Source organism: Heptranchias perlo, chromosome 35 (genome assembly GCF_035084215.1).
Source record: "Heptranchias perlo isolate sHepPer1 chromosome 35, sHepPer1.hap1, whole genome shotgun sequence".
Classification (NCBI taxonomy): Eukaryota; Metazoa; Chordata; class Chondrichthyes; order Hexanchiformes; family Hexanchidae; genus Heptranchias; species Heptranchias perlo.
The window spans coordinates 4,621,580-4,631,816 of NC_090359.1; the positions used below are offsets into that span (position 1 = coordinate 4,621,580).

The 10,237-nt window shown below is 44.6% G+C and overlaps 6 non-coding genes across 6 annotated transcripts; all 6 read right to left on the minus strand.

Moving 5' to 3' along the window:
* Positions 1-202: 202 nt before the first annotated feature.
* trnaq-uug (transfer RNA glutamine (anticodon UUG)) lies at positions 203-274 on the minus strand. Its single transcript has one exon. It is a non-coding gene; the product is annotated as a tRNA-Gln (tRNA).
* A 3,019-nt stretch (positions 275-3,293) lies between these two features.
* Positions 3,294-3,365, minus strand: trnaq-uug (transfer RNA glutamine (anticodon UUG)). Its single transcript has one exon. It is a non-coding gene; the product is annotated as a tRNA-Gln (tRNA).
* Positions 3,366-4,387: 1,022 nt separating this feature from the next.
* Positions 4,388-4,459, minus strand: trnaq-cug (transfer RNA glutamine (anticodon CUG)). Its single transcript has one exon. It is a non-coding gene; the product is annotated as a tRNA-Gln (tRNA).
* Positions 4,460-6,396: 1,937 nt separating this feature from the next.
* Positions 6,397-6,468, minus strand: trnaq-uug (transfer RNA glutamine (anticodon UUG)). The gene has a single exon. It is a non-coding gene; the product is annotated as a tRNA-Gln (tRNA).
* A 1,022-nt stretch (positions 6,469-7,490) lies between these two features.
* trnaq-cug (transfer RNA glutamine (anticodon CUG)) lies at positions 7,491-7,562 on the minus strand. Its single transcript has one exon. It is a non-coding gene; the product is annotated as a tRNA-Gln (tRNA).
* A 1,947-nt stretch (positions 7,563-9,509) lies between these two features.
* trnaq-uug (transfer RNA glutamine (anticodon UUG)) lies at positions 9,510-9,581 on the minus strand. Its single transcript has one exon. It is a non-coding gene; the product is annotated as a tRNA-Gln (tRNA).
* Positions 9,582-10,237: the final 656 nt, after the last annotated feature.

Below are 10,237 nucleotides of genomic sequence, written 5' to 3' on the forward strand. Positions count from 1 at the left end.
GACCTCAGCATCCTTCTCCGTTACCTCATCAAAAACTCTATCAAGTTAGTTCAATACGATTTGCCTTTAACAAAAGCCCAAATTTGTACAATTTGCTCGAACCTCATTGATAGAGGCTCCGAACTTCCCACGAACAGGGATGGGATTCCAGGTGACTTTTATTTGTTTCCCCAAAAGTTACAAACGAAAGGGACAAAAGTTGAGGTTCCACCGAGATTTGAACTCGGATCGCTGGATTCAAAGTCCAGAGTGCTCACCATTACACCATGAAACCCATTCGTTAAAACATGCGACCCCCTTCCCTTCAACGATACTGGGCTCCATTATCAGCATCGCCATGGCGCTGCATCAGTGACTGCACGAGGCGACTGGCAAACGTCTGCCATCAGCAAAACTGCAAGCACTGGTCAATCCCAACCTGCCACTTTGGCCTTTTCTCATCCATACTTCCAGCTTCCCCACTTTTCCCTCTGATAAGTAGAGATGCTCAGCCAATCGCACAGCTGCTGTCAAATCCATCGCTTCCCTCGTTGATGCTTCTGTTTCACACTGCTCAGCGCAGCTCGTCTTGTTGGATAATCAGTGCATAAACATTGCAAGGCACTGATGCATGAAGTTCGGGGTGAAATGAAAAGAGCTCGAACTCCCCACCAACAGGGATTAGATTCCAAGTGATTTTAACTTGTTTGCCCTCAATTTTCAAACGAAAAGGACAAAATTCGAAGGTTGATCGAAATTTGAATTTGGATCGCTGGAATCCAAGTCCAGAATGCCCTTGTTATTGCACTGTGTGAACCAACTGATTACTTCAGCTGGCACCCACCAGTCAAAAACACTTGGCTGTTTTATCAGCACTGCCTTAACCCCACATCACTGACACCTCGAGGCTACCGACAAACCTCTCCCATCATCAAAACTGCAACATCTTGATAAGAAAATGTCAACATTGCCCGAGGACATGATCCAAGCAATTCTTGCCTTTCAAGAAACAATGCTTTGAATTTCTACATGCTTGATTGCTGAATGCAGATTACAAAGAAAAGTTCTGCAAACACCATTCTCTGGTGCAGTGAAACTCAGCATTAAACAAAATACAGCTTTCTCTTCTGTTGATTTGGGAAAGCTAAAGTCCGGTTGAGCTGATGAACTGAAACCGATAGAAGCAACTGGAAACTCATTGATTGACAGTGACTTCCCACCAGCAGGGAGTGGATTCCCGCTGCATTTTGTTTTTTTTGCCCTGCAGTTGCAAACGAATGGGACAAAAACAAATCAGGTCCCACCGAGATTCGAATTCGGAACGCTAGATTCAGAGTCTAGAGTGCTCACCATTACACCATGGAACACATTTATTAACAAAAGTCGCACCCTCCATCAAAAGACATTTGGCTCTTTTCTAAGCACGGCCACGTCGCTGCATCACTGACTTCTCGAGGCTGTTGCCACACCGCACCCATCAGCAAAACTACAAGAACTTGACAATTCCAAACTGCCACTTTGACTTGACCCTTTCTCATCTCTTCCTTCAGCTTCCAACCTTTTCCTTCTGCTTAGTATCGATGTTCAGCCAATCACACAGCAGCGAGTCAAACCTATCGCTTCCCTCGTCACTGCTTCTCTTTCAATCTGCTCAGCGCAGCTCCGATGACAGTCGTGCCGGATAATCTGTGAATAAATATTGCAAGGCACGGATTCATGAAGATTGGCCTAAAACAAAATGTAAACTTTGTGCGAGGGCACGATCCAAGCAATGCCTGCATTTCAAGAGACAGTGCTTTGAATTTCTGCATGTTTGCCTGCTGAATGCAGATTGCAAAGAAAAATTCAGCAAACACCATTTTTGGTGCAGTGAAGCGCAGCGTTGCACATAAAGCAACTTTGTCTTCTGAAGATTTAGGAAAGCAAAAGACAGGCTGAGCTTATGGACTCATAGAAAGGTTACAGCACGGAAGTAGGCCGTTCGGCCCTTCGAGTCCTGACAGCTCCATGCAACAGCAATCCAGCCAATCCCACTCCCTCGCCCTATCCCCGTAGCCCTCGGCATGTTTTCCTTTAAAGTATTTTTCAGTTCCCTCTTGAAAGCCACGATTGAATCTGCCTCCACCACGACCCCTGGCATTGCATTGCATTTCCTAACCACTCACTGTGCAAAAAAGGTTTTTCCTCAAGTCACTTTTGATTCTTTTGCCAGTCACCTTAAATCTATGTCCTCTGGTTCTTGACCTTTCCGCCAATAGGAAAAGTTTGTCTACATTTATTCTGTCAATACCCCTCATGAGCTTAAAAAGCTCTATCAAATCTCCTCTCAATCTTCTCTCTTCCAAGAAGAACATGCCCAGCTTCTCCAGTCTATCCACGCCACTAAATTCCCTCATCCCTGGAATCATTCTCGTTCATCTTTTCTGCACCCTCTCTTAGACCGTCGCATTTTTCCTAAAGTGCGGTGCCCAGATCTGGACACAATACTCCAGTTGTGGTCGAACTAATGTTTTATAAAGGATCATCATGAATTCCGTGCTTTAGTGTTCTATGCCTGTATTTATAAAGCCCAGGATCCCGTATGCTTTTTGAACCGCATTCTCAACCAGCCTCGCGACATTCAACGATTTGTGCACTTTTCCCCCATATCTCTCTGCTCCTGTACCCTTTTCGAATTGAGCCCTCTTATTTACATTGCTTCTCCTCGTTCTTCCGACTACTGAGATGTATCACCTTGCATTTTTCTGCGTTCAATTTATATATCCTCTTGAAGTCTATCACTATCCTCCTTACTGTTCACTATAATTCCAAGGTTTGTGTCATCTTGAAATTTGGAAATTGTTCCCTGGACACCCAAGTACAAGTCATTAATAAATATCAAAAAGGGCAGTGGTGCAAGCACCGACCTGTGGGGCACATTACTGGACACCTCCCTCCAATCCGAAAAACAACCGTTCATCACTCCTCTCTGGTTCCTGTTACTGAGGCAATTTTGTATCCATATTGCTACTGCTCCTTTTATTCTATGGGTATCAATCTTGATGACAAGGCTATCATAAGGCACTTTAGTAATCGCCTTTTGAAAGTTTACATACACCACATCAATCGCATTGACCTCAGCATCCTTCTCCGTTACCTCATCAAAAACTCTATCAAGTTAGTTCAATACGATTTGCCTTTAACAAAAGCCCAAATTTATACAATTAGCTCGAAGCTCATTGATAGAGGCTCCGAACTTCCCACGAACAGGGATGGGATTCCAGGTGACTTTTATTTGTTTCCCCAAAAGTTACAAACGAAAGGGACAAAAGTTGAGGTTCCACCGAGATTTGAACTCGGATCGCTGGATTCAAAGTCCAGAGTGCTCACCATTATACCATGAAACCCTTTCATTAAAACATGCGACCCCCTTCCCTTCAACGATACTGGGCTCCATTATCAGCATCGCCATGGCGCTGCATCATTGACTGCACGAGGCGACTGGCAAACGTCTGCCATCAGCAAAACTGCAAGCACTGGTCAATCCCAACCTGCCACTTTGGCCTTTTCTCATCCATACTTCCAGCTTCCCCACTTTTCCCTCTGATAAGTAGAGATACTCAGCCAATCGCACAGCTGCTGTCAAATCCATCGCTTCCCTCGTTGATGCTTCTGTTTCACACTGCTCAGAGCAGCTCGTCTTGTTGGATAATCAGTGCATAAACATTGCAAGGCACTGATGCATGAAGTTCGGGGTGAAATGAAAAGAGCTCGATCCTCACTGATTAAAGCTGCGAACTCCCCACCAACAGGGATTAGATTCCAAGTGATTTTAACTTGTTTGCCCTCAATTTGCAAACGAAAAGGACAAAATTCGAAGGTTGATCGAAATTTGAATTTGGATCGCTGGAATCCAAGTCCAGAATGCCCTTGTTATTGCACTGTGTGAACCAACTGATTACTTCAGCTGGCACCCACCAGTCAAAAACACTTGGCTGTTTTATCAGCACTGCCTTAACCCCACATCACTGACACCTCGAGGCTACCGACAAACCTCTCCCATCATCAAAACTGCAACATCTTGATAAGAAAATGTCAACATTGCCCGAGGACATGATCCAAGCAATTCTTGCCTTTCAAGAAACAATGCTTTGAATTTCTACATGCTTGATTGCTGAATGCAGATTACAAAGAACAATACTGCAAACACCATTCTCTGGTGCAGTGAAACTCAGCATTAAACAAAATACAGCTTTCTCTTCTGTTGATTTGGGAAAGCTAAAGTCCGGTTGAGCTGATGAACTGAAACCGATAGAAGCAACTGGAACCTCATTGATTGACAGTGACTTCCCACCAGCAGGGATTGGATTCCCGCTGCATTTTGTTTTTTTTGCCCTGCAGTTGCAAACGAATGGGACAAAAACAAATCAGGTTCCACCGAGATTCGAACTCGGATCGCTAGATTCAGAGTCTAGAGTGCTCACCATTACACCATGGAACCCATTTGTTAATAAAGGCCGCACCCTCCATCAAAAGACATTTGGCTCTTTTCTAAGCACGGCCACGTCGCTGCATCACTGACTTCTCGAGGCTGTTGCCACACCGCTCCCATCAGTAAAACTACAAGAACTTGACAATTCCAAACTGCCACTTTGACTTGACCCTTTCTCATCTCTTCCTTCAGCTTCCAACCTTTTCCTTCTGCTTAGTATCGATGTTCAGCCAATCACACAGCAGCGAGTCAAACCTATCGCTTCCCTCGTCACTGCTTCTCTTTCAATCTGCTCAGCGCAGCTCCGATGACAGTCGTGCCGGATAATCTGTGAATAAATATTGCAAGGCACGGATGCATGAAGATTGGCCTAAAACAAAATGTAAACTTTGTGCGAGGGCACGATCCAAGCAATGCCTGCATTTCAAGAGACAGTGCTTTGAATTTCTGCATGTTTGCCTGCTGAATGCAGATTGCAAAGAAAAATTCAGCAAACACCATTTTTGGTGCAGTGAAGCGCAGCGTTGCACATAAAGCAACTTTGTCTTCTGAAGATTTAGGAAAGCAAAAGACAGGCTGAGCTTATGGACTCATAGAAAGGTTACAGCACGGAAGTAGGCCGTTCGGCCCTTCGAGTCCTGACAGCTCTATGCAACAGCAATCCAGCCAATCCCACTCCCTCGCCCTATCCCCGTAGCCCTCGGCATGTTTTCCTTTAAAGTATTTTTCAGTTCCCTCTTGAAAGCCACGATTGAATCTGCCTCCACCATGACCCCTGGCATTGCATTGCATTTCCTAACCACTCACTGTGTAAAAAAGGTTTTACCTCAAGTCACTTTTGATTCTTTTGCCAGTCACCTTAAATCTATGTCCTCTGGTTCTTGACCTTTCCGCCAATAGGAACAGTTTGTCTACATTTATTCTGTCAATACCCCTCATGAGCTTAAATAGCTCTATCAAATCTCCTCTCAATCTTCTCTCTTCCAAGAAGAACATGCCCAGCTTCTCCAGTCTATCCACGCCACTAAATTCCCTCATCCCTGGAATCATTCTCGTTCATCTTTTCTGCACCCTCTCTTAGACCGTCGCATTTTTCCTAAAGTGCGGTGCCCAGATCTGGACACAATACTCCAGTTGTGGTCGAACTCATGTTTTATAAAGGATCATCATGAATTCCGTGCTTTAGTGTTCTATGCCTGTATTTATAAAGCCCAGGATCCCGTAAGCTTTTTGAACCGCATTCTCAACCAGCCTCGCTACATTCAACGATTTGTGCACTTTTCCCCCATATCTCTCTGCTCCTGTACCCTTTTCGAATTGAGCCCTCTTATTTACATTGCTTCTCCTCGTTCTTCCGACCACTGAGATGTATCACCTTGCATTTTTCTGCGTTCAATTTATATATCCTCTTGAAGTCTATCACTATCCTCCTCACTGTTCACTATAATTCCAAGGTTTGTGTCATCTTGAAATTTGGAAATTGTTCCCTGGACACCCAAGTACAAGTAATTAATAAATATCAAAAAGGGCAGTGGTGCGAGCACCGACCTGTGGGGCACATTACTGGACACCTCCCTCCAATCCGAAAAACAACCGTTCATCACTCCTCTCTGGTTCCTGTTACTGAGGCAATTTTGTATCCATATTGCTACTGCTCCTTTTATTCTATCTTGATGACAAGGCTATCATAAGGCACTTTATTAATCGCCTTTTGAAAGTTTACATACACCACATCAATCGCATTGACCTCAGCATCCTTCTCCGTTACCTCATCAAAAACTCTATCAAGTTAGTTCAATACGATTTACCTTTAACAAAAGCCCAAATTTATACAATTAGCTCGAACCTCATTGATAGAGGCTCCGAACTTCCCACGAACAGGGATGGGATTCCAGGTGACTTTTATTTGTTTCCCCAAAAGTTACAAACGAAAGGGACAAAAGGTGAGGTTCCACCGAGATTTGAACTCGGATCGCTGGATTCAAAGTCCAGAGTGCTCACCATTACACCATGAAACCCATTCATTAAAACATGCGACCCCCTTCCCTTCAACGATACTGGGCTCCATTATCAGCATCGCCATGGCGCTGCATCATTGACTGCACGAGGCGACTGGCAAACGTCTGCCATCAGCAAAACTGCAAGCACTGGTCAATCCCAACCTGCCACTTTGGCCTTTTCTCATCCATACTTCCAGCTTCCCCACTTTTCCCTCTGATAAGTAGAGATGCTCAGCCAATCGCACAGCTGCTGTCAAATCCATCGCTTCCCTCGTTGATGCTTCTGTTTCACACTGCTCAGCGCAGCTCGTCTTGTTGGATAATCAGTGCATAAACATTGCAAGGCACTGATGCATGAAGTTCGGGGTGAAATGAAAAGAGCTCGATCCTCACTGATTAAAGCTGCGAACTCCCCACCAACAGGGATTAGATTCCAAGTGATTTTAACTTGTTTGCCCTCAATTTTCAAACGAAAAGGACAAAATTCGAAGGTTGATCGAAATTTGAATTTGGATCGCTGGAATCCAAGTCCAGAATGCCCTTGTTATTGCACTGTGTGAACCAACTGATTACTTCACCTGGCACCCACCAGTCAAAAACACTTGGCTGTTTTATCAGCACTGCCTTAACCCCACATCACTGACACCTCGAGGCTACCGACAAACCTCTCCCATCATCAAAACTGCAACATCTTGATAAGAAAATGTCAACATTGCCCGAGGACATGATCCAAGCAATTCTTGCCTTTCAAGAAACAATGCTTTGAATTTCTACATGCTTGATTGCTGAATGCAGATTACAAAGAAAAGTTCTGCAAACACCATTCTCTGGTGCATTGAAACTCAGCATTGAACAAAATACAGCTTTCTCTTCTGTTGATTTGGGAAAGCTAAAGTCCGGTTGAGCTGATGAACTGAAACCGATAGAAGCAACTGGAACATCATTGATTGACAGTGACTTCCCACCAGCAGGGAGTGGATTCCCGCTGCATTTTGTTTTTTTTGCCCTGCAGTTGCAAACGAATGGGACAATAATAAATCAGGTTCCACCGAGATTCGAACTCGGATCGCCAGATTCAGAATCTAGAGTGCTCACCATTACACCATGGAACCCATTTGTTAATAAAAGCCGCACCCTCCATCAAAAGACATTTGGCTCTTTTCTAAGCACGGCCACGTCGCTGCATCACTGACTTCTCGAGGCTGTTGCCACACCGCTCCCATCAGCAAAACTACAAGAACTTGACAATTCCAAACTGCGACTTTGACTTGACCCTTTCTTATCTCTTCGTTCAGCTTCCACCCTTTTCCTTCTGCTTAGTATCAATGTTCAGCTAATCACACAGCAGCTAGTCAAACCTATCGCTTCCCTCGTCACTGCTTCTCTTTCAATCTGCTCAGTGCAGCTCCTGTTGCAGTCTTGCCGGATAACCTTTGAATAAATATTGCAAGGCACTGATGCATGAAGATTGGCGTAAAACAAAATGTAACCTTTGGGCGAGGACACGATCCAAGCAATGCCTGCATTTCAATAGACAGTGCTTTGAATTTCTGCATGTTTGCCTGCTGAATGCAGATTGCAAAGAAACATTCAGCACACACCATTTTTGGTGCAGTGAAGCGCAGCGTTGCACATAAAACAACTTTGTCTTCTGAAGACTTAGGAAAGCAAAAGACAGGCTGAGCTTATGGACTCATAGAAAGGTTACAGCACGGAAGTAGGCCGTTCGGCCCTTCGAGTCCTGACAGCTCTATGCAACAGCAATCCAGACAATCACACTCCCTCGCCCTATCCCCGTAGCCCTCGGCATGTTTTCCTTTAAAGTATTTTTCAGTTCCCTCTTGAAAGCCACGATTGAATCTGCCTCCACCACGACCCCTGGCATTGCATTGCATTTCCTAACCACTCACTGTGTAAAAAAGGTTTTTCCTCAAGTCACTTTTGATTCTTTTGCCAGTCACCTTAAATCGATGTCATCTGGTTCTTGACCGTTCCGCCAATAGGAACAGTTTGTCTCCATTTATTCTGTCAGTACCCCTCATGAGTTTAAATAGCTCTATCAAATCTCCTCTCAATCTTCTCTGTTCCAAGAAGAACATCCCCAGCTTCTCCAGTCTATCCACGTAACTAAATTCCCTCATCCCTGGAATCATTCACGTTCGTCTTTTCTGCATCCTCTCTTAGACCTTCACATTTTTCCAAAAGTGCGGTGCCCAGATCTGGACACAATACTCCAGTTGTGGTCGAACTAATGTTTTATAAAGGATCATCATGAATTCCGTACTTTAGTGTTCTATGCCTGTATTTATAAAACCCAGGATCCCGTATGCTTTTTGAACCGCATTCTCAACCAGCCTCGCTACATTCAACGATTTGTGCACTTTTTCCCCATATCTATCTGCTCCTGTACCCTTTTCGAATTGAGCCCTGTTATTTACATTGCTTCACCTCGTTCTTCCGACCACCGAGATGTATCACCTTGCATTTTTCTGCGTTCAATTTCGATATCCTCTTGAAGTCTATCAATATCCTCTTCACTGGTCACTATAATTCCAAGGTTTGTGTCATCTTGAAATTTGGAAATTGTGCCCTGTACACCCAAGTACAATTCATTAATAAATATCAAAAAGGGCAGTGGTGCGAGCACCGACCTGTGGGGAACATTACTGTACACCTCCCTCCAATCCGAAAAACAACCGTTCATCAATCTTCTCTGGTTCCTGTTCCTGAGGCAATTTTGTATCCATGTTGCCACTGCTCCTTTTATTCTATGGGTATCAATCTTGATGACAAGGCTATCATCAGGCACTTTATTAATCGCCTTTTGAAAGTTTACATACACCACATCAATCGCATTGACCTCAGCATCCTTCTCCGTTACCTCATCAAAAACTCTATCAAGTTAGTTTCATACGATTTGCCTTTAACAAAAGGCCAAATTTATACAAGGAGCTCGAACCTTTTTGATTGAGGCTGCGAACTTCCCACGAACAGGGATGGGATTCCAGGTGAGTTTTATTTGTTTCCCCAGAAGTTACAAACGAAAGGGACAAAAGTTGAGATTCCACCGAGATTTGAACTCGGATCGCTGGATTCAAAGTCCAGAGTGCTCACCATTACACCATGGAACCCATTTATTGAAACATGCGGCCCCCTTCCCTTCAAGGATACTGGGCTCCATTATCAGCATCGCCATGGCGCTGCAACATTGACTGCACGAGGCGACTGGCAAACGTCTGCCATCAGCAAAACTGCAAGCACTGGTCAATCCCAACCTGCCACTTTGGCCTTTTCTCATCCATACTTCCAGCTTCCCCACTTTCCCCTCTGATAAGTAAGGATGCTGAGCCAATCACACAGCGACTGTCAAATCCATCTGTTCCCTCGTTGCTGCTTCTGTTTCACACTGATCAGCGCAGCTTGTCTTGTTGAATAATCAGTTCATAAACATTGCAAGGCACTGATACATGAAGTTCGGGGTGAAAAGAAAACAGCTCGATTCTCACTGATGGATGTGGAGATGCCGGTGATGGACTGGGGTGGACAAATGTCAGGAGTCTGACAACACCAGGTCATAGTCCAACAGCTTTATTAGAATCACAAGCTTGTGATTCCAGTAAAGCTGTTCGACTATAACCTAATGTTGTAAGACTCCTCACTGATTGAATCTGCGAACTCCCCACCAACAGGGAGAGCGAGATGCAACCAGACCGCTTCAACAACAGCACAGGATCCCCACTCTCGAATCCAGCTGCTACAAGCCGCTGTTCAACGGAGAAGCCACACG